General features: G+C 36.1%; 1 pseudogene; it reads right to left on the bottom strand.

Annotated features, from left to right (window-relative positions):
* Positions 1-23,779: 23,779 nt before the first annotated feature.
* LOC112443647 (uncharacterized) lies at positions 23,780-23,934 on the bottom strand (annotated as a pseudogene).
* Between the last annotated feature and the right edge of the window lie 1,326 nt (positions 23,935-25,260).

The following is a 25,260-nucleotide window of genomic DNA, read 5'->3' as shown; positions in this document are numbered from 1 at the left end:
TGAAGAATGCCTCTTTTTAAAATTAGTTTGAAGGTTTAAATCAAGCTCAGTAAATTTAGCTGAGCAGATACTCAGGTCCCTTATAGCTTTTTTTCCCTCTCCTTGGGTTCTTTCTTTTTATTATTGCTTTGGCTTTATTGCTGAAGCCTGGCTTGGAGAATTTTGAGCATTACTTTCCTAGCGTGTGAGATGAGTGCAATTGTGCGGTAGTCTGAGCATTCTTTGGCATTGCCTTTCTTTGGGATTGGAATGAAAACTGACCTCTTCCAGTCCTGTGTCCCCTGCTGAGTTTTCCAAATTTGCTGACATATTGAGCACAGCACATTTACAGCATCATCTTTTAGGATTTGAAATAGCTCAACTGGAATTCCATCACTTCCACTAGCTTTGTTCGTAGTAATGCTTCCTAAGGCCCACTTGACTTCACATTCCAGGATGTCTGGCTCTAGGTGAATGATCACACCATTGTGATTATCTGAGTCATGAAGATCCTTTTTGTACAGTTCTTCTGTGTATTCTTGCCACCTCTTCTTAATATCTTCTGCTTATTTATACATATAAATGTATAGTTGGTCTTGTTCCTTCATTTCTCCAATTTACCTAGAATAGTTTTGTTTACACCATTGCAAATTAATTTCCTCTTACTATTCTAGTTCTGCTAGTTTTCTGTATTTTCTATTCATTTAACTTCCTTGATCACATATCATATATCATCAGTTCTGCCTCTTAAATATCTCCAAATATATTCATTTTTCTTAATTCCATCAGACTTTTTAAATTTCTCCTTTGGATTATAGTATTTTCCAAGTCAGTGTCCTTAGTGCATGGCTTGGTTCCCTTTTATCTGTTCCCTAAATTGGAAGAATTTTCCAAAATGCAGAGTCCATCAAATCATCCTTTTTTATCATACATTTGATGTGGTATTGATATGGTACCATTAAACTGTACTTTATATACACTAATTTTTTTTTACATCTATGTAGCCCAATCTCAGAAATTGAAAAACATTCTAAAAGCTTCCCATACATGAATAACAAAGTTCAATCAAGCATTGTAAAATGAAAATCAAAGATGTTTATTTTTCAGCCTCTGCTTATCCTGTCTGCCTTGCTGCTTCAAACTGTGTAGCCTAAAATTTTTGTAGTTTTTGGAATCTAATATGATCTTGTTAGTGTCTGTACCTTTAACATGATGTTTCTTCTGATTAAAAGCCCTTTCTTCCTTCCTTACTTAAAATAACACTTCATTCATTGTCTTTCAAGGTTCTGCCTGGGAGCCACCTTGTAACCTATTCAAAAATAGATGTGTAGTTTAAAGGTCTGTCATGGGAAACCAACAACTCAAGGGCAAAGACCTTGTCTTACTAGTTTTTGTGTGCACAGCACCTAATATCTACTTAATGCTTAGAAATATATGCCAATAAATATTGCAGGTTTGACTGTCTTCCTACATTTTCACTTCACTCCTCAGACCACTTTAAGCCATACATTATTTTGGATAGACACACTTGGTCCTATTGACACTGTCTGTCAAATACATTTTCAAAAGTTTGTCAAAGCTAAGAGATAATGTGTAGTATGGCAGAAAAGATGAGCTTAAATTTACAATTTATACACTAGGAAACAACCGAGAAAATTTAAGAGGTATACAGCCAGACTGCATATTAGCATTATCACTTTGATGACAGTCTGAAAAACTAACTGGATATGGATGAGGATCATGCCAGGGTGATCAGTTTGGAGGGAGGCTGTTATAACAGCCAGGAGATAAATACTGAGTGCTGAGAGTAGGCAGGAAAGAAATACCTGGGAGGTAAAATCAACAAATTTTTGTTAAGAGATGTAGGGCTGAATTACAGTTAAGGAAAACTGAGTCAAAGGAAATTCCTAGATTTCAGCCTTTCCATTCTGCCAAATCAGAAAAACAGGTAGAAACTTTGAGGTTGGTGTATGCGGCAGTGAATTTGCAGAGAAGATAATCAATTTGTGTTCCAAACATGTTAAGCTTGAGAAATATATGGGACATAGAGCAAGAAGGTTCAGTTCAGTGCAGTCGTGTCTGACTCTTCGCAACCCCATGAACCACAGCACGCCAGGCCTCCCTGTCCATCACCATATCCCAGAGTTCACCCAAACAGATGTCCACTGAGTAGGTGATGCCATCCAACCATCTCATCCCCTGTCATCCCCTTCTCCTCCTGCCCCCAGTCCCTCCCAGCACCAGTGTCTTTTCCAATGAGTCAACTCTTTGCACCAGGTGGCCAAAGTATTGGAGTTTCAGCTTCAGTATCAGTCCTTCCAATGAACACCCAGGATTGATCTCCTTTAATGCATTGGTTGGATCTCCTTGCAGGCCAAGGGACTCTCAAGAGTCTTCTCCAACACCATAGTTCAAAAGCATCAATACTTCGGCACTCAGCTTTTTTAATAGTCCAACTTTTACATTCATACATGACCACAAGAAAAACCATAGCCTTGACTAGACGGACTTTTGCTGACAAAGTAATGTCTCTGCTTTTCAATATATTGTCTAGGTTGAACATAACTTTCCTTCCAAGGAGTAAGTGTCTTTTAATTTCATGGCTGCAATCACCATCTGCAGTGATTTTGGAGCCCAAAAAAATAAAATCAGCCACTGTTTCTGTTGTTTCCCCATCTATTTGCCATGAAGTGATGGGACCGAATGCCATGATCTTAGTTTTCTGAATGTTGAGCTTTAAACCAACTTTCTCACTCTCCTCTTTCACTTTCATCAGGAGGCTCTTTAGTTCCTCTTCACTTTCTGCCATAAGGGTGGTGTCATCTGCATATCTGAGGTTATTGATATTTCTCCTGGCAATCTTGATTCCTGCTTGTGTTTCCTCCAGCCCAGCATTTCTCAATGTACTCTGCATTTAAGTTAAATAAGCAGGGTGACAATATACAGCCTTGACATACTCCTTTTCCTATTTGGAACCAGTCTGTTGTTCCATGTCCAGTTCTAACTGTTGCTTCCTGACCTGCACGCAGGTTTCTCAAGAGGCAGGTCAAGTGGTCTGGTATTCCCATCTCTTTCAGAATTTTCCACAGTTTATTGATCCACACAGTCAAAGGCTTTGGCATAGTCAATAAAGCAGAAATAGATGTATTTCTGGAACTCTTTTGCTTTTTTGATAATCCAACGGATGTTGACAATTTGATCTCTGGTTCCTCTGCATTTTCTAAAACCAGTTTGAACATCTGGAAGTTCATGGTTCATATGTTGCCGAAGCCTGGCTTGAAGAATTTTGAACATTACTTTACTAGTGTGTGAGATGAGTACAATTGTGCAGTAGTTTGAGCATTCTTTGGCATTGCCTTTCTTAGGGATTGGAATGAAAACTGACCTTTTCCAGTCCTGTGGCCACTGCTGAGTTTTCCAAATTTGCTGACATAATGAGTGCAACACTTTCACAGCATCATTTGAAATAGCTCAACTGGAATTTCCATCACCTCCATTAGCTTTGTTTGTAGTGATGTTTCCTAAGGCCCATTTGACTTCACATTCCAGGATGTCTGGCTCTAAGTGGGTGATCACACGATCGTGATTATCTGGGTCTTGAAGATCTTTTTTTGTACAGTTCTTCTGTGTATTCTTGCCACCTCTTCTTAATATCTTCTGCTTCTGTTAGGTCCATACCATTTCTGTCCTTTATCGAGTCCATCTTTGCCGAAATGTTCCCTTGGTATCTCTAATTTTCTTGAAGAGATCTCCAGTCTTTCCCATTCTGTTGTTTTCCTCTATTTCTTTGCATTGATTACTGAGGAAGGCTTTCTTATCTCTTCTTGCTATTCTTTGGAACTCTGCATTCAAATGGGTATATTTTTCATTTTCTCCTTTGCTTTCCACTTCTCTTCTTTTCAAAGATATTTGTAAGGACTCCTCAGGCAGCCATTTGTCCTTTTTGCATTTCTTTTTCTTGGGGATGGTCTTGATTCCTGTTTCCTGCAAAATGTCATGCACCTCTGTCCATAGTTCATCAGGCACTGTATCAGATCTAGTCCCTTAAATCTATTTCTCACATCCACTGTATAATCATAAGGGATTTGATTTAGGTCACACCTGAATGGTCTAGTGGTTTTCCCCACTTTCTTCAATTTCAGTCTGAATTTGCCAATAAGGAGTTGATGATCTGAGCCACAGTCAGTTCCTGGTCTTGTTTTTGCTGACTGTATGGAGCTTCTCCATCTTTGGCTGCAAAGAATATAATCAATCTGATTTCACTATTGACTATCTGGTGATGTCCATGTGTTGTGTTGTTGGAAGAGGGTGTTTTCTATGACCAGTGCATTTTCTTGGCAAAACTCTATTAGCCTTTGCCCTGCTTCATTCTGTACTCCTCGGCCAAATTTGCCTGTTACTCCAGGTGTTTCTTGACTTCCTACTTTTGCATTCCAGTCCCCTATAATGAAAAGGACATCTTTTTTGGGTGTTAGTTCTAGAAGGTCTTGTAGGTCTTTTTAGAACCGTTCAAGTTCAGCTTCTTCAGCGTTACTGATTGGGACATAGACTTGGATTACTGTGATATTCAATGGTTTGCCTTGGAAACGAACAGAGATCCTTCTGTCATTTTTGAGATTGCATCCAAGTACTGCATTTCGGACTCTTATGTTGACTATGATGGCTACGCTATTTCTTCTAGGGGATTCCTACCCATAGTAGTAGATATAATGGTCATCTGAGTTAAAGTCACCCATTCCCATCCATCTGATTCCTAGAATGTTGATTTTCACTCTTGCCATCTCCTGTTTGACCATTTCCAATTTGCCTTGATTCATGGTACTAACATCCCAGTTCCTATGCAATATTGCTCTTTACAACGTCGAACCTTACTTCTATCACCAGTCCCATCCACACCTGGGTGTTGTTTTTGTTTTGGCTCCTTCCCTTCATGCTTTCTGAAGTTATTTCTCCACTGATCTCCAGTAGCATATTGGGCACCTACCAACCTGGGGAGTATTTTATCTTTTTGCCTGTTCATACTGTTCATGGGGTTCTCAAGGCAAGAATACTGGTTTGCCAGTCCCTCCTCCAGTGGACCACATTCTGTCAGGCCTCTCCACCATGACCCGTCCGTCTTGGGTTGCCCCACACAGCTTGGCTTAGTTTCATTGGGTTAGACAAGGCTGTGGTCTATATGATCAGATTGGCAAGATGGTTAGAGCAGTTTTAAATGTATAAACCTAGAAACCTTGGGACAGACAGACCTATACATAAATACTGTATAACATGAAGCTTAAAAATACTGTTTGATATCATGACAGTATGTGAAATTTTCAAATGACACAGTAGATTTTTATCCAAGAAGTCTAAACCACATTTTTTGTACACCACATAGCTAATGAAATTGAAAACTGACAGCACAGAAACTCAAGTAAAAGCTAGCATGTTTATCATTTACAAAATAATAATAAAATTAAGCTGATACGTTCCACTGTGGAATCTACAAAGTCTTATTTTCTGACTTAATTCTATGATTTCTGTCTAATGCACCCTAATGGGGTGCATCGTTATGTTTTATATGTTTTAAGGACATTTATATAGTACTCAAAATCATTCCTTCATCTTTGTCTTTAATCCATAACAATTTTTCATGGTTGGCACGTCTTTATTTTATCCAAATTCTTCTTTTGGGATTGTGTGTAAAAGCTGCAAAGGGTCAAACGATGTGTGGGTTGAAAGTAGTTTCATGATTCATGGGAACTACCAAACTATGCAAAATTATCACTGTGGTACAATGAGTTTCTTATGAAAGGCTTCTTAATGCAAAAAGGAAAATGGAGCATTCCATGGATTTTCCATCTCAAAAAATGCTAAGAAGTACATGGAAAATAGTCACATACCAGTTTCCAAATAATGGCCATATAGCTCCGTTATCATGCAAACATTTTTTCCACTGTTGCCTAGATGCAAGTGCTATATATAACTGGTTCTCTTGTAATTCTGATAATCTACTGCCTGATTCCAATCTTATTCAAATATAGTTTTTTTAAGTTTGTGGTCGATTTTGAATAATTAGAATAATAATATCACGCACATTTGTTCAAGGCTTTGCTATTTATTAACTTCTTTCATATAGATTATTTCATTAACCACATAAACTATAGGTCACCCAGTGGCAAAATTTTATTTAATTACATTTCCATTCCATTAGAGGTCCATTGTTAACTTTTCTGACCACACAAATGCAGTCCATTTTAAAGTTGTTTCTCATTTTATGCAAATATTTAGGAATAAGTTTTATAAATTAAATAAATTAACATTTATAAGTTATATCCAATGCAGGATATAACAGATGTGCTGATGCTATCTATCCTGCTTGGCAGAATGGAAGCTGATTAAGGACCGACAGACTTGGCAAGTTATATATTCACATTAAGTTTTCCTGAATGTTTACATTAATTCAGAAATAGCCAGTGTAAAGTAATACTTTTACTCTGCCTTTTTCTATAGCATTCTAACCATCACTGGCTTCTCTCATCCTCCTGGAGCATCTTCAGCTTCTGTTCACTCACCTGTGCGCTCACTCAGTCATGTCTGACTCTGTACTCAATGGACTGTAGCTCACCAGGCTTCTCTATCCATGGAATTTTTCAGGCAAGACTACTGGAAAGGGTTGCCATTTCCTACTCCAGGGGATCTTCTCAACACAGTGAACGAAACTGCATCTCTTGTATTGCCTACATTGACAGGTGGATTTTTTACTATTGTGCCACCTGGAAGCCCCCTACTACACTTGATCTTAGCCAAAAGGCCTGGAGCTAAATTTTCTCCTAAGCCCAGGATCTGAACAATGAGTATCTCTTTCCTTTCTTCTCCTCTTCTTTTCTTTCCTCTTCACTTCTCTCTTTCTCTCTCCTGAAATATGAATTATAAAAGGTTTGCCAAAAGAATGAACAATGTAAAAAAATACAGGAAAAACCTAAGTTTTAGTTCCCAAAGATTCAAAAGTAAGCATGTTATTGAAATTCATTAAATTAGTCATTAAAAACTCAAATTAATCAAGAAAGAGAACATTAAAATATTGAAATTACTTAAAATTTTTCATTAATACACATGTATATGATTTCCAACAAACAAAAAAATAGGGAAAATAGATTTAAAATTTGATTTAAAATATTTTAATCATATATCTTGGCTTCAGTATGTTATTAACTGTTTGATAAGCAAATGGTAGGATCAGTAAGGAGCGAGCCAGAATGAAAATACCTAAGAAAAAGGAATCTACTTTACACTAACATTTTGATGCTATGATTATTAAGCTGGACAATGCAGGCAACGTTCTGGTATCAAATTATTATGATTACTTTCCATGAGTATATTATCATATTGAGATTATTATCATGTATCATAACAATTAAATACTGTTGAAATATGATTATAAATATAAAGGTGATATGCAGCTAATCAGTTTTAATGTCCTTTTATCACAAAAATTCTCATTAAGTGCAAATACCGCTCATAAGCATTCCAATTTGAAAACTATGAATTGCTATAACTTTAACACTTTGTAATTATGTAATTGTGGTTGTTTTGTAGCTTTTCCAGAGGTTAAAAAAGCAAACAAATGAAAAATCCATGAGTTTCTTTTGAAGATGTTATTCTGAAATGTTCATCAATTTAATTCAAGGCAACAGACAAGGAAAATATTTAGAAATCAATAAATATGTGTCAAATTAATGACTGGATGATTTAAAATAAATATAAAACTAAGCCCCATTTCAAAGCACTTATGTTATCTGCACTGATAAAAATAAATATTACAACTATAAAACTTGCAAAACTGACACTGTAAGTATTCATCCCCTTTGTAGATCATCTTTAATTGAAAACAGTCACTTTTAAAAGTATTCTTTTGTTGTTTGAAGCTAAATTCAAAGATCACATTTCTTTGGATTAAAGGCTATGCTGACTTGTCTCTATAGCCAGATTGCAAATTTAAACGGAGGCAGCAAACATAATAACCAAACATCACAAATTTCCATGCAATGTATAAAGCACCAGCCAAATTTGCAGCTCTATCTGCAAAATTCCCACAATACCATATAGTTTAGCTTGCCGTTTTCCTGCTTAACTGTCTGTATAAATAAACATATATATATATATATATATATATATATATATATATATATAAAATATGTGTGTGTATTCCCTTGTAGCTCAGTTAGTAAAGGATCTGCCTGCAGTGCAGGAGACCTGGGTTTGATCCCTGGGTTGGGAAGATCCCTGGAGAAGGAAATGGCAACCCACTCCAATATCCTTGCCTGGAAAATCTCATGGACAGAGGAGCCTGATGGGCTGCAGTCCATGGGGTCGCAAAGAGTCAGACATGACTGAGCGACTAACACTACACTACAGTCTTACGTTTACAAAGTGTTTAAGCCCTAAAAATTGTTATTAACATTTCTAAAAGTTTCAGAAGCATGAAAGATTTTAATGACAACTGTTATCTCTAAATTTAGGAAAAGAACCACAAGGACATCTCTGTTAGTACCAATAAAACAAGAAATTAGCCAAAGTTAGTGAAAATAATAGCAATCATATGTGCTGTTTCAATAGTTCAAGATGTTAAGCTAAAACTATTGGACTGATAGTCAATTGTTTTTAAATTTGCTTAATAGCATACATTTAGTAAAAATTATTGATCATTCATGATATGCCAGGAGAGCTTCCCTTGTGGCTCAGTCAGTAAAGAATCCACCTGCAATGCAGGAGACCACCTGCAATGCAGGAGTCCTGGGTTCGATCCCTGAGAATGGAAGATCCCCTGGAGAAAAAAATGGAAATCCATTCCGGTATTCATGCCTGGGAAATCCCATGACATAGGAGCCCGGCAGGCTACAGTCCATGGGGTGCTGGAGTTGGACATGCCTGAGAGACTAAACCATCATATGATACATCGGACACAAAGATAATCTCCTCTAAAGATCACAGACTTTCAGGATAAACAGTTTTATTAATTAATACTTAAAATTAGTTTGATAAAAATTATATAAAGGTTTGAGGGTAGTTATATTTGTAAATTCAAGAAAAGAGTGATGAACACTTCTGACAGAGTAATAAAAATCTTCAGAGGAGAAGTGATATTTGGGTTAAAACTAAACTGGGAGAAAATTTATTACAGACAAAGAACAATGCAAGAATTATTGCATGCAAGAGTATAATTATTAAACAACAGGATATGCTTGTTGTGCTGTGCTGTGCTTAGTCTCTCAGTCTGTGTCCAACTCTTCGAAACCCCATGGAGTGCAGCATGCCAGGCTCCTCTGTTCAAGGGGAATTCTCCAGGCCAAGAACAATGGAGTGGGTTACCATTCCCTCCTCTAGGGGATCTTCCCAACCCAGGGACCAAACCCAGGTCTCCCGCATTGTGGGCAGATTCTTTACCATCTAGCTACCAGGGAAGCCCAAGAATACTGGAGTGGGTAGACTATCCCTTTTCCAGGAGATCTTCCTGACCCAGGAATGGAACCCAGGTCTCCTGCATAGGATGTGCTTAGGTATCTGCAAACTTGTGAAAGAGCAAATGTATTTACAGAGTAAAAAGGAACTATATCATTAAAAGCCTTCATCATATTTTTATTAATAAGCAAAGAAAAAATAGAGATATAGAATTACTAGTATTTTCATTACTTCAACAATTCTTTTAAATGGCAAACACATTCCAAGTTCTGAAGATACAAAAATGATTTAGACATGATCTTGTTCTCCAAGAGTGGAAAATCATTGGGAGAAACAAATTGTTTGAATTTATCTACTATTTATGTTGTTCTGATCTACACTTTTTTCAGCTAACATTTAAGATAATTGGTGAAACTTTATGAAGACAGCATATTTTAAAATATGGGGATATATGCAATAAAGAGTCAAGGGAAAAGGCTGGAAAAGAGGCCAGAATCTTATGGCATAAAGATATATACACACACCCAGTACTTGGCCATAATTGGTGGCTCCAAGGGATTTGGCAGCGAAAATAAAAAAGTAGGACTTGGCAATTACACAAGTCACAATGTTCATTAGTTTGCTTCTTTTTTTAATCCAAACCACAATGAAGTTCAAACAGGATTTTCTCAGCAAGTTTCTCATAAAGAGCACATTGCATGATGTCATGTATATCTTAAGCAATATTTTGTTTAGGATGCAGCACTTAATGGGTTAAAACAAGCTCACCCCTTCAACAAGGACAGCTAGATATATTTTGACAGCAACAAGCAATCCCTCCTGAGTAAAAAACATTGCTTGCATTGCTTTTCTTCCCAATAAATTACTTTTAAAATGATCAAACTGTGCCATATTATTTGTAATGCTGTTAAGAATAATATCTAAAATACTTAAACTAATTATGCCTATTTTGTAAGATTAATTATCATTAATAATTTAACATATTTTATCATTTAAGTCAGTATCCGTTCTGATCTTTAACTTTAGAGAGCGCACTGTATATGTACCACATAATTAGGGCTTATGTATCACATAATTAAGGCTAAATACTAGGAAATCAGACTAATGAGACCAAATCAAACTGAATTATTTAAGCATTTTTTCTTTAATTTTAGAGGTAGAATATTTAGTAATTAAACACTGATTTCATTTTCTTGAACTTGCATATGTCGCCTTTGTTTCTGAGGTCTTTGCTACAGAAAAATGTTGCCCTGAGAAGTGAGGAGTAATGTGGTTTTAGTGTTTTTCTCTCTCGCTCTCCTTTTCCCTCCATTCTTGAGTTTCCTGGGGTCTTCACTGTTTTTGTTGTTGTTGTTTTTCCAGGGTTCCAAGGATCTGTTTCCAAATGGGAATTTTCTCAGTTTCCTGTCATTTTTATATTCTGTGACATGATGGAGAATTAACAGTTATTCAGCAAAATAATATCATTCGGGATTTCAAGTTTTACGAACAAATACTTTAGACAAAAAAGCTTTTGTGTTCTTCTCAAAATTTTACTCATTTATTTATTCACTTACTTCATCATTCTTTGAACAGATGTTTGTGAATGGCTATTGTGTGTCAGACTGTTGTTTATAGCACAATTAATGAGACTGTGGATATGTGACTTTGATAAATAACAAATCACATTGGAGGATGTCATCCCACAAATTTTCACGAAGGGTCTCTTGTGTTCCCAGGGGGTGGAGTAGGTGCTAAGCACAGTGTTGTGTGAGAACAAGATCTATGCTTTCAGACCTGATGGTCTTGTTGGGAAGACATAAACACATCATTCAATAAGATGCCTTATGATGGAAGATGTGTAGAGTCATACATGGGAAATAATTTTAAGTAGGGGTCAAAGAAGGACTCCTGGAGGAGGTGTCATTTAAGCTAAGTTCTGGAAGATGGTGAGATATCAGGTACGCAAGTAGGTGTGGGGGTCGGGGGTTGGGATGGGAAATAGCTGATTAGAGTTGAATTAGTAAAGGATGTTCCCAATAGATGTAACAACACTTATGAAGGCTGAAGGGAAGAAAACACTGTAACTTGATTCAGAAACAGTAACTAATTCTGTATAGCTGGAATGTAACATTAAATGAGTCTGGAGATGTCAGTGAAATACAGACCAGAAACTGGGGTCCCAGCTAGTTAAATGCTTTAAATGGACAAACTTTCATTTCTGATTCTAAAATCTCCATTGTACCTGATGATTCTCTGAACCAAGAAAACACAAAGAAGTTACTTAACTTGAAATGAAAAAAATCTTTCCATTGACAAATGATTTCTTAGAAAACATCAATAAAATTAAAAGTGTCCATTTTCAGAAAAGCAATTGACGTATCTGTACACTTGCTTAGCTGTAATTATAGGAGGTGATGTGGTTCAAGAAGGTAGAAAGAAAGATTTACTCTCTAACTTCAGTTCCAACTTGACTCCACTCTGATAATCTTTTTTTTTTCCTCTCCCTTCCAACTCCCTCCTCCTTTAGATCTGGACCCAAAAGAGCTGTGTTTAGGCAGCAGGGTTCTTTAGACAGGAGACAGAAGCAAAGTGAAGGATGCCCTTCAGACAGAAATCAAAGAAGTATGACGTATTAAGAGGTTATTCCTAAAGGTAGTTGCTAAGATTCTGAACTAAGACTCTGGGACTGGAAATGTTAAAAACAAAAAAAGATAAAAAAACAGCCAGGTTTGGAAGTTACTTGTGAAATAGAAGTGACCATATGTGGTGAACTAACTGGGGAATGGCTGGTATTAGAGGGAGAAGGCAACAGAAATTCAGATTTTATCATTCCTGAACAAGGAATGAAGAACAGGCTTGGAAGACATAGAGATTTCAAAATTTTCAATGAATTTTATTATTCTTTTTATTGAGCTTTCCCTGATGGCATAAACATTTGTCATTACAGTCAGTGCTTTAAACATGGGTTAAAGAATTGATTGGATTCATACAATTAAATAGAGCAACTAGGTTACTTCTCATATAGCCAAATGACCTACAAACAAGTTGCTTTTATTAGTCAATGTGGAAACCTCAACAGGTAGACCTATTAACCAATGCTTGACATACGGCCCATAGTGTTCTGGCATTATTCCCTGATGGGAGGGGAGAAACTGATGGGCAGTTCAGCCTTCATCCCTGGTCCACTCAGGTAGTTCCTTGTCAGAAGTTCAGCCCCTCTGAGATCTCTCTGCATCACTCTGCTGTTCTCAGTATCATTCAGTGATAGCAAGACTTTGAGGAGATTAAAAGTAACTTTTAAGAAAAGTCAGTAACCCTTATCTGGAAAAAGACATACACTACTCCACGGGCAAGTCCTGAATCAGAACATGCTACTGGTTGATAGTGAAGATGCTGGAAAGGGTAAAGAAGAATCATTTCTCCTTAATGTCAAAAATGACTTGAATCCAAATTGGCATACTTTTTTTTTACCCTATCCATCTATCACTGAAAAAATCTTAAGTAATTTTTCAATCATATTTTTGACATGTACTGGCTATTTCTGATGGCCTCAAACCTTACCATAACCTGGAATTGTTTTTCAATCTCTACTGGGGAAAGAAAACAAGACCATCATTACCACAATATTCATCTTGGGTAGCACAAAGTGACATACACAATTTGGACTAGAAGACAAATGTAATAATACCTTACAAATGAATCTCTTGTTTTCCCAAAGTAGATTTGGGAGAAATTATGAATAGAAAAGATTTTAAACCTGAGTCAAGGAAATAGAGTTCTTCATTCATCACAGAAACAAACAGTAGAGAAATGACATAATTTCCCATAATGTCTCTTGATCGAGTCAACCTATTTCACTCATTTTATTACATAGGCCCTGCAAATGCTTTAGATCTTCCCCATCACCTGTCAATTCATGCTTCATTATCCTGCTCCTCAGTGCCACTCAAGGTTGACTTCCTTTCGGATAGTCATTCATGTCCAAACAGGAGTCATGCGTGTCATTTCCCCCCTACTGTCAATTCACAACATGGTTTACCATAATTGTATATTTTAGAAGTCATAGTGAGCTCAATTTTCTCTGCCAAAGAGAGGAAAGAATTCAGACTTTGTAGGAAAAGTGGAAAAGGAAAAGTGAATCTGCAGCAATTTTGTTGGGCAATTATGAGTTAAGATAGAGTGTTTTCTCCACCTTATAATTCCACAGAGTGCCCACAAAGGGCCTTTGGCAAACCTGTCATGAAGTACTTTTTAAGAGCATGGTTATGAACAGAAGAACAAAAATATCTATGAATTTCTCGGAGAAAGCCATGGCTTTAGCCTGCTGCAGTTTCTCTGTGAATGCATAAGTCTATCTGACACAGAGGACAAGGTTCAAATTGAGCTCTTCAGGTTCAAGACAGCACAGTCAATTCACTTTGCTCCATGTGGGACAAAACCTACTGTGACAGTCTTGTGAGGAGGAGCTGCTCCAAACGCATACATTTTTCTAACTACATCATCACTGGCCACTGGCGTGGTTTCTGTCCCTTCTGCCACAGTCATAGTCGAGGAAATATTACTCATAATGAAATCAAATGAACAAACATTTAAGTACCTACTATGAGCTGTTACCCTTTATTCTTGTCTTCAGGTGTGTCTAAATCAGTTTAATTATCTTGAATGTACTCAGAAGAAAAGTGAGAATGGGAGAGGTTGTTGAAAAAAAATCACGTCAGTAATACATGGTAAAGTCTAACGTAAAACCCAGATCTTATGGACTCCAAAGCTCATATTTGGTCCCCTTCACAACACTGTATTCAGTACAGAAGTTTTATGCTTAAAGATTATCAGGTTTAACCTTCACGTTTACAAGGGCAGAAACTGTGACACCTATTGGGTAAATGACTTAGTCAAGGTCACATAACCTTGAATGAGTTAGAGCTAGCACCAGCATTTAAACTCGTGATTCCCAGCTCAGTTCTCTCCTGCACAAATTCAACTTAAAACAATGATCAATAACAATGATCTAATAACAATCATCATTATTGTCACCACTGCCAATGGAAACCATACTTTTAGTTATCACTGGAACTTCCATAGAACTACCACATTATTCCCTGTGGTCTCATTGTTTCATGTGTCCTGGAAATAACAGCATATTCAGCATGGACCCTGTACTGGTTCAGTGAGAGAGTGATATCATTAGAGTCAGGGATCTGGAAGTCTTGACTTTCAGTGTGTTAAGACTTAACATTTTAAATATATATTTGTGTGTCTAAGGATGGACAAGATAGCCTATTTGATCTTTTCACTTCTCTGAGCTTTGCTAGAACTAGGTTTATTTCTAACCAAAAAGAAATAGAGAATACTTTCATTTGAATGTCTCGATGAAATGCTGATGCCTTCTTTCTGTGTGTGTGTTTTTTTTGTTTTTGTTTTTTTTAGAGAGGATCTATGTTATTTATCAGATTTTCAAAAGATTAGATTTTGTGCTGCTTGGACAATAAATAATTTTAAGTTACATGATTTTATCAGCCCACAATATATGGAACATATAGAAACTGTATGGAAATAGGGGCGGTCTGCATATGTTTGCTCACTTGGTACATAGGAGTAGTGCATATTCACCTAACCTTCTTCACATAGTGCTATGCAAACATTTCACTGAATTGATTTTTTTAGAGCCAGGCATTATTCCAACATTGAAGGTCCATAGGAAAATGGAAATGCCAGTGCAAATTTCTATTTTTAATTTAACTATCCACTGATCCAAATTCGCACTGGAAAAAACCAGGATATTACCATGTAATGGCAATTCTCATGATGATTGTTGCTTTATAACATCATTTGCAAATCAGGCACAAAGATTAATTTAGGACCCATTAACAGAAAAATTTTCGGAGGAACTTGAGCTCAAATTATACCAATCTGTTACTGTTCCAAAATAAACGCATCAGGTGGCATTTTAATGCAGGTGGTTAACCGTTTTATCTGTGTAGATATTTAAGCTATTAGAAATATAATTAGAAAATTAAACACACAATGTAGATTCTAATTCTAGCAGCACGGTCCTTAGCATTATGCTATTTCTACTGTAAGTTATAAAATGTGCCGAAATTGCACAGGTTTGTTTCTGAGTGATAGCTGAACTCAGATAATTAAGTTGTTAACCATGAACTTCAGTGGTCAACATGGTTATATATCTTTGTCTTATGTCTACTCCTCCTTCTTGTTTCCACAAATCTCAGGGGAGGCAGATGAATGGCACTTGACTCTACCCAGCTACACAGTCGACTGATTAGACATAGCCCTGTACCACAGGTACACTCAATTATATGCCTTTCAGAGAGTCAAGCATTTCCTGAAGCTAAAAGTGTTGAATCTGTTGATTTCACACATTTTATACTAGGAGAAAACTGTGATCAAACATATTTAAACCTTCAATTTTATTTCATAACATACATCCTCCTTCTGCATAACACAGGAGGTAAGGAGTTTATTGAGATAAAAAGGATAAATCAATTTGCTTTCAAATAATTAAGTCATTAAGGACTGGACAATGACTTCATTTTTAGTAATTAAGTCATCTGTGTGTGGGGAAAATGTGACATTAGATTTAAGGCACAAGTATGTGTCCATCATACTACAACCTTGTATTTAAATTTTAAGGTGTCACACAGAACAAATTCAGTAAAAAGATAATGAAAACAATCATATTGGTTGTCATTATCCTAGTAAAAGAAAAGCACTTAGTAAGCACTGCCCTTAATGCTGCTTTATGGTAAGAAAAATGCACAGTGCTGAAGATAAGCCTGAAAGTATTAACTGCAACTAGTAAATTTGCACTGTACATAAAATAGGCCTTTCTATTGGTTGAGACTCAACATGTGTTTATTGCTAACATTTTACTTTATAATATGTATAATGAGCTGCATATCATTTACATTCCCTATCCACTCTGTTTCTAAACAATCTTACACAAAGGAATATTCAGCTACCTAAATGTATGCCTAGTGTAAGGAAGGCATGGATAGTCACTTAAATGCATAGCTATTTAAGGGAATAAAATATAAATTTCTCCCTTTTTAAAACTTAAAAATAATTATATGTTCTACAGTTAGAAGTCCAGTAGGTCTCCTATACACACTAATCTTAATATCTTTGCTGCTAGCCAAACCTTCAAGAAGCTCTTAAAGATGCTAAAATCTCTAATTTGAAATAGCATTTGAAGTGGCAAAATGATTATCTTTTAGCAAGAAACAAGAAGGCTGTCAAGAATCGAAAAATTTTAGAAATCAAGGGATTTTTCCTTGATTTATTTCCTGACCAACACAACTCGCAAGGCCTTTGATTCCTAAGCTTTATTATAAGCTAAACACTAAACAATTTCTGCCTATTTTGGCTTTAATGAAGGTAGATATAATTTCTGAACAAGTTCAGGAAAGTACTTCTTTCAAGCAGGGAAACTGCTTAAATTAATTAAGCTAATTAGGTTAATGAATAATTAAGGTAATTCTTTCTTCCCCCACAATTCAATCTCTTCATCTCTTAGTCATAAACCTCAAATGGTGGCATTAGAACTCCTAAATACAATCGCACATTATACTTGTTTAACATTCTATATCACAATTAAGACTAATTTTTTTTTTTTTGCTTTTTTCTTAGTTTATAGCTTAAATAAGAATGGGCATCTTTCAGATATTAAGTATCTCTCTAATTAGGAAATATAAATATCATAAATTAGAAATTAGTCTAGACTAGAGATCTTCAGATATAAAAAATACTTTTAATAATAACTCATTTCAAATATAATAATAGGTTCATAAGCATTTATCTGTCACACTGCAGGCTCTGTAAGAGTATTCCGTGTACTCCTTTAGTGACTCAAGAAGGTGTGTACAGTTATCATATTTTCATAGTTAAGTAACTGAAGACTCAAAGATATGAAAAGTCTTGCCCAAAGTCATACAGCCTGAGTATAATGGGGCTTGGATTTGACTGTTTCAAAGGAATTATTAAATCCTTTTAGCACTTGGCTTAGTTTTGGAATGTGAATATGGTATTACTTCTCTAAATGTATAGAGTATATTTCTATAATCTGTATATTTCCAATGAATTATCCAACTGCTGAGAAATGAAAAATTGGTTAAAAAAACGATAGTAAAGAAAGATTGAACTGAATTGGTCAGGTGGTACTTTGTGACGTTTGTATTCTGGGCCCATATCCTCCTGAACACATTGTCGATATAGTAACCCGATGCTGCATTTTAATTTAGGTGTAAAGTCATAAAACTGGATTTTAAAGAATAAAGATATTTTGCTATTTACTCCCAAGATAACAGACATAATTCTGTCAGTCAGTCATCTAACTTCAACTAACCTCTGTCATCCCCCTCTCCGCTAAGGGGCAATACAGCAGCACACATGGCACTATAATTAGCGTGCAGCAGCAATTTTCATTAGACCGATGATCTCCAATAAGATTTTCCCAAGGGCTGCATTCAGTTACATGTAATAGTTAGGTGGGCCACTCATGTATTAGCATATAATTTGCACATGATTTGCATCTGCATTTAAAGATTGCATCATATTTCTGTGAATATTTCAATAAAAGTGTAATTACTACAACACTGAAGGTGATGTTTCTATTTTTCTGTACTATCCTACCACATCTGACCCAGATGGCTTATAATAGACTAGCTCAGCAGAAAACTAGGAGAAACCAGAGGGGAGGAAATAGTCAGTAGTTAGGGTCAATAGAAATATTTGAGGGGGCACTACTGATGATAGCTGAAAGTACATTGCATTCAACAATTTTTCTCTTCTGTAAGGATAAAGGAGTAACTGCACATTGGGTGGACCTTCTAAGAAATGCATTTCTAGTTACTGCTGATATCTTGTTGAGTATCTTTTTTTCAAACCTCATTACAGGCTAAATGGCAAATTATCTGTTATCACTTGGGAAATCTCAGTTACCTCTTAATTCTAATAGTGTAGTCACATAACAACTTTGAGTTTTCTTCTAAACCTAATTACTTTCTGTTTTGAACACTAATTTTAAGTGAAGAGCTCTCTATTTCCCTTTAGTTTTTTATACATATGGACCAATCCTACATAACTAGAGAGCCTTCCCTCTTCCACTTAAAGAGCTTTCTGGTTGTTAGTATTTGGTTAGGTAGAGAAAAAGTTACAAGAAAGGGAACAAGATTTATACAGGAAAAAAATCAGAAAAAAGTGGCACTAGGTACACACATAAGCATATGAAAACATATTTACTCATTTTAATACATACTTGCTCTTATATTTATGTTGCTGCTGCTGCTAAGTCGCTTCAGTTGTGTCCGACTCTGTGCGACCCCATAGACGGCAGCCCACCAGGCTCCCCCGTCCCTGGGACTCTCCAGGCAAGAACACTGGAGTGGGTTGCCATTTCCTTCTACAATGCATGCAAGTGAAAAGTGAAAGCGAAGTCACTCAGTCGTGTCCAACTCTTCGCAACCCCATGGACTGCAGTCCACCAGGCTCCTCGGTCCATGGGACTTTCCAGGCAAGAGTACTGGAGTGGGATGCCATTGCCTTCTCCAATGATAGGTAAATGATAGATACTTAGATGGACAGATGAATGAGTGGATGATAGGCAAATAATTATAAAACTCTTGTACTGAAAATATATACTTTATTAATAAATCACTGTCTGAATATCATACATTAAAGCATGTATATGGAATCTAGAAAAATGATACAGATGAACCTATTTTCAAGGTAGGAATGGAGAGACACAGACTTAGAGAATGGACATGTGGAAACAGAGGGATAAGGGGAAGGTCAGACGAATTGGGAGATTAGGATTGACATATCTACACTGCCATCTATAAAATAAATACAGTGGGAATCTGCTGTCAAGTGCAGGGAACTCAGCTTAGTGCTCTCTGGTGACCTAGACGGATGGGGTGGAGTGGGGCAGTTGGGAAGGAGGTTCAAAAGGGAGGGTATATATGTGTACGTATAGCTGACTCATGCTGTTGTATAGCAAAAACTATCACAACATTGTAAACAATGATACTCCATTTTTAAAATATTTAAAGTAAATAAAGAATAGATGTTTTCAAGTAAAACAAAATTATATATAGCTATCTATAAGTTCCACCAGAATTTTAATTTATGCTTTCCCGTTTCAGATGATCAGAATCATGTGGAGACAGAAAAGCAAACTTTTCTTTACCTACTCTTTGAACTTCCAGACCAGTAATCAATAGAAAGTTTTCAACCATTTCTCAGTAATCAAGAGGACCAATTGCCCAGCTGGCTCCATTAAGGTGATGGAGCCAGAACTTGAACCTATGTCTGTTTGGAAGCAGAACAGCAGAACAAACTTAAGTAGTTATCAGTACCTTGATCTTGTAGCTCAATGAGCATGTCTATTATCCAAATAATTAGTTAACATTCTCAACAATGACTAATAGAGGAGATAAAAAAAAAATCTACTTTTCCCTTGTCTTCTTTTATGCCATTTGTCCTTTAACATCAAAATTCTACTATGATTGGGTGCCATCAGTAACACATGCCTTTGATATATAACATTGTATCCCCCGACCATGCCTGTGCAAAGAATATAGTGAATTCTCCATGAGCAATTTTTTATTAGATAAATAAAACAAATGATGAATATTCAAGTACTATACATGGAATTTTATTACCATGGGAAGGAGTTCATAATACATTAAATTAAAATGTAGATTACAAAACAGTTCTTTTAGAATGATCCCATACTGAGGGAAAAAATATGTATGTCTTCAAGGAAGGACAAGTATTAATGTCTATGCAGTTATTTACAGTGTGGATTTTTATAATAAGAGTAAATGTTTTATATTTGTTTTGCTGATTTTAAAAGTGGTCCCTTCTTATACATTTCCATAATACTTTCTGGAAAACAGTTGGAAAGGCACTGCAGTTAGTTTTCCAGTGTTCCAATTTGAAATGTGGTCTTAACCTTCTTACTCAAGAACTTCAGCTTCTTATATCATTTACTACCCACTGTTATTTGTGTAAAAACTGTCTCTTCCTTTACACTGAGAAGTGTTTTAAGGACCAGAAGCCGTATTTTGGAGCTATCTCACCACTACACCAATCCTAGAAATAAAGTTAATAGTAAATAGACAATGCCAAAAAATATGTATTAAATATTTGGTAAATTGTTCATCAAATCCAAAGAACTCACATATTTTTCATTTTAATGTAAGCAATATCTCCATTGATTTGTTTTCATAAGGAATGACTACTTGGGCTCACTGGTGAACCAATTAGAATGATAATAATGTTTTTTAATTTATTTTTTAAATTGAGGGATAATTGCTTCATTTTCTGCCAAACATCAACATGAAGATAACAATGTTGATAACATTGCTATCAGTAGATAACAATAATCTATTGTTATCAATAGATAACAACTGTGTTGTTGTTATTTTATATCAGGGCTAAACCCTATATGGTTTATGCCACTTAAAGTTGCCCTTTTCAGAATAATCCATGAACTAGGATTTTCCTATTCCAATATATTATTTTTTTTCTTCAGAATACTGTTTGAGCTACATATTTGATAAGATCATATGTGTTCGTAGGCTAATGTGTAGAAACCGTTTAACTTTCTAGGTAACAATTGTGATAATGCCCAAACCCAGAGGAATATTTCTAATTATAGACACTTCAGGTAACATAGCAAAGAATGGAAAAAAATATTCTAAATCAGTTGAATTTATAAGTATTTTGTGCTATATTTACAAAATAGATTCTCTTAGATAGCAAAAGCTCAATGAATAGTCTTCATGATTCAATGTTTCCTTTAGCTCTTGGGGCTTAGCAACCTTGGTGTTAAGCAAATGTAAAACCATAGCAATTACTCTCAAATTTTTCTTTAGCAGCAGAGTTAGTTTATTGTTCTAAATTCTTGAAATTACAGAGTAGTATAAAAAGGAGTAAAAGGCTATGTGAACTGAAACTTCAGAATAACTCTTTAAACAAGGTCAAAGCATATCACCATTATTCTATTTCAATCATTTATATATATTCATTATTATATTTACTAAGAATCTATAATACAGCACAAATTCAGTAAAGAACAAACATGTGTTGCTGGTGAGAATGTTTTGAAAATAGCGCTTTGTAAATTCACTTGGAAAAAAATTAAAATACAAACTTTGAAATTCCATTTATACTGTTGGCAGACTGTTTCAAATGCCTGTAAGCCTAAGTATTTCATATAAATTTCTTTTCCTTCATTAATATTGAGCACCTGAGAAAAATCATGTAAGGCTTTCAGAAACCTGATTTTGACTAGATAAATACCAAAATGAAATGATTATTCATGATACTAGTTGGCCTCTTTAGATACATACCTAAGACTGTGGGTATGTAAATCCACCATGTTTAACTGAGTACATCAGAGCTGAAGATTGAATTATCCACAACCCAGGGATAGAAATAATTATATTAGAGCTCATTTCAGACCATGTAGTTCTCTATTAGTAATTGTATTGGGCTATTGAGACACAATCATTAGAGACATAAAATGGTCATTTTGTATATTAGTAGTAAAAGAAAAAATCATAAACCTTTAAGGAGAATTCATAAAATATGTACTTTTGACTCACAGTTAAAACATTGATTAAATTGTACTCTACAAAAGCAGGCATTAAAAAATAGGGAGCATCACCAAGGAGGCCGACTACCAACAACCACCTTAACTTTTTACAAGTATCCAGTCACCAATAATGTAATAAGCACAGGACTTTGAAACACATCTATTATTAAATGCACCTAGAAAATGAGATGCTTGCCATCAAACTGCTCAATGTTTTGAATAAGACTCTTATAGCCAAGAACAACATTAAGCTGGTAGAGATGCTCAAAGTCTATGGCTCAATTTGTTTCTTAAAACGTTTCAGAGGTTTCTAAATAAAATTGCCACGCTATGGACTTTGCATAATAAATACATTTCTTATAATCATTCAAAGAAAAACGTCTAATTGGACAACTGTTCTAAAACCTACTTATTGTTTTATCACTACTATTGTTGTTGTTTAGTCACTAAGTTGTGTCCAACTCTTTGCGACCCCATGGGCTACAGACCACCAGGCTCTTCTGTCCATGGGATTTCCCAGGCAAGAGTACTGGAGTGGTTTGCCATTCCCCTCTCCAGGGGATCTTCCTCACCCAGGGTTCAAACCCCGGTCTCCTGTATAGAAGGCAGATTCTTTACCATCTGAGCCACACCGTAACTGTCTCTAAACCTTGGATTTATATTGTATTGTTTCGTTTCCCTGTAAGCCTACAAATATAGGTAGATGCTTTACGTGAATTAACTTGCTTACTCCTCACAGCATGGTGTTGTGAGATCTATAGTTTGTCCCATTAGTTTGTCCCATAGAGAAAAGTAAAACACAGAAAGGCATAGAATGTTGCCCAGTGTCATGGATCTAGGAAGTAGCACATTTGTGATTCAAAACCACCAGATATTCTAGCTCCAGGACCATATGTTTATTTTCACCAGTTCCAAAGTTCATTTTGAACATTGTTAAATAAATCACTTCTTACTTTTACTTATGAAAGTTAAATACTTAAATGCTTATTGTATTCTCTTGTTTTCAAAAGAAAACTGAGACAATGTAAGAAGGCCAGTAAATCATGGCTTCATCAGTCACCCTCCAAAACTCTCAACTTTTCCTCATCCAACATTTTAAGTGCTGATTATGTTGAGGTGAGTTTATAAAACTGGCCACTTGTTTTTTAAGCTAAAAGAAATAAAAAAGATATACAGTCTATTGAATAATCATTATTTTTTTGCAACTATTCCCTCAAACTACATTGAAAGCTAAATATGATCTCCATAAACATTCCCAATGGCAATGCCACTAAACAGAAAAAAAAAGTCAGTTAATTATGTCACATGTCATTTAGGCAAGTTGTCTCTTAACATTTAAATATTAATCATATGAGCTACCTCCACAAACTAAACACATCTTGGAGTCGCAGTCAGACATGTGGAGTCATAGTCAGACTTAGGCTGAATTTATACCTCAGGGATGGTGTCTTTGAAAAATCAAAGTATAAGTCAATACAAGTTTAAACATGGCAACTGACTCATAGAAAGCATGGTACAAAAGCTCATCCCTGGCCACATCTCAATGTCTTCCCGTCAGTTCTAGAATTCTCTTCTATGGAAATACATATATCAGGCAATCACATAGGTCATATAATTCCAGAAATTCAGAAAAGTTTCATGGTCTCTTTTGATCCTTCTTAAATAAACTCACTGATGTTACTCACTAGTTGACCTATCCAGTTACTGCTCTTATCTTGACCAGATTTAAAATGAATTAACTTTTATTAAATGCTATTTTTAGTGCAAATACCAGCCTCCACTATCACAAATTATACAGTTGGGCTTCCCACATTTGGGGAAATTGCAGGGATCAGCACACTGGTGTGAAGTGGATGAACCTAACTGGGAAAACCATCTTCATGGTCATGGTACCTCCCCTACCAGGTAAGTGTAAATATCTACTATTTTTAATAATACACATTAGATCAGGAGCTTTAGCAATATTATTTCAAAAGTAACCCCAGTTTTACAGAGGGAGCTGAGACTCAGAGAAATCAAAGAATCTGGCTCTAGGATAACCAGGCAGCCAGTAAATGGCAGAATTAGTACACAAACTCACATCTTTATGCTATAAAATAATTTATAATATAAAAGACTTTATGATATAGAAGAATTTTAAAGAGCCATCACATGAAATTAGCTGTTCTTTCAAAGGGTGGTCATACTCTGGCCACACCCTAATCCTAGCAAAGATGGCCTTATTTTTATAGTCTTATTTTATAGACTCTGAGATTTTCTGCCAAGAACCCTTTGCCCTGAGCCTCAGGCCACTTAACCAGGGCCGTAAGCCCTGTTTAGCTTCAGCCGGTCTTCTTTTCAAGAGCGTATATTTCTGTTGTCTCTTCCTAGATATGACTCGGATCCTAGTAAGTTCCTCCTTAACTCAGCAACTGCCTGTCCCTTGGACTAATCTTCTCTTACCCTATTCCCAGAAGAAGGGGCAATGGGAGCAGTGTTCTAGAAGGAATGAGAAGGAAAGAACGAATTTTAACTATTTCACAGTTGTGCGTGTGCATGACAAGTTGCTTCAGTCGTGTCCAACTCTGTGCAGCGCTATGGACTGTAGCCCGTCAGGCTCCTCTGTCCATGGAATTCTCCAGGCAAGAATACTGGAGTGTGTTACCATGCCCTCCTTCAGGGGATCTTCCCCATCCAGGGATCAAACCCTCGTCTCTTATGTCTCTTGCACTGGCTTGCAGGTTCTTTACCACTAGCACCACCTAGGCAGCTCATTTCATTGTTAAATCAGACTAAACCTAGCTAAGGAAATAAACATGCTTATTATATAGATAGATCTTGTGAAAGTCTCTCAGTCGAGTCTGACTCTGTGCAACGCCATGTACTGTAGCCCACCAGGCTCTTCTATCCATGGAATTCTCCAGGCAAGAATACTGGAGCAGGTTGCTTTGCCTTCCTCCAGGGGATCTTCCTGACCCAGGGATCAAAACTGGGTCTCCTGTCCTGAAAGCAGAATCTTTATGGTCTGAGCCACCAGGGATGAGTACAAACTGCATTCTTGGTATGAATTTAGCTCTACAATGATCCCATTTGATCCATAAGGTAACAGCCTCAGGGAGAATTAAATGGCTTAATATAAAATTGGCTCTGATAAAGGCAGAAATTCTGGACCATTCTTAGTTGTTGCCATCCAATCTGAAATCTTAAGTCATAAATCTACTTTTTAAATATATTATTTTACCATTTTAGTTTATATGTAA

Source organism: Bos taurus, chromosome 2 (assembly GCF_002263795.3).
Source record: "Bos taurus isolate L1 Dominette 01449 registration number 42190680 breed Hereford chromosome 2, ARS-UCD2.0, whole genome shotgun sequence".
Taxonomy (NCBI): Eukaryota; Metazoa; Chordata; class Mammalia; order Artiodactyla; family Bovidae; genus Bos; species Bos taurus.
Note: the sequence above shows the minus strand (reverse complement) of the source record. Positions and strands in the feature narration are given on the sequence as shown.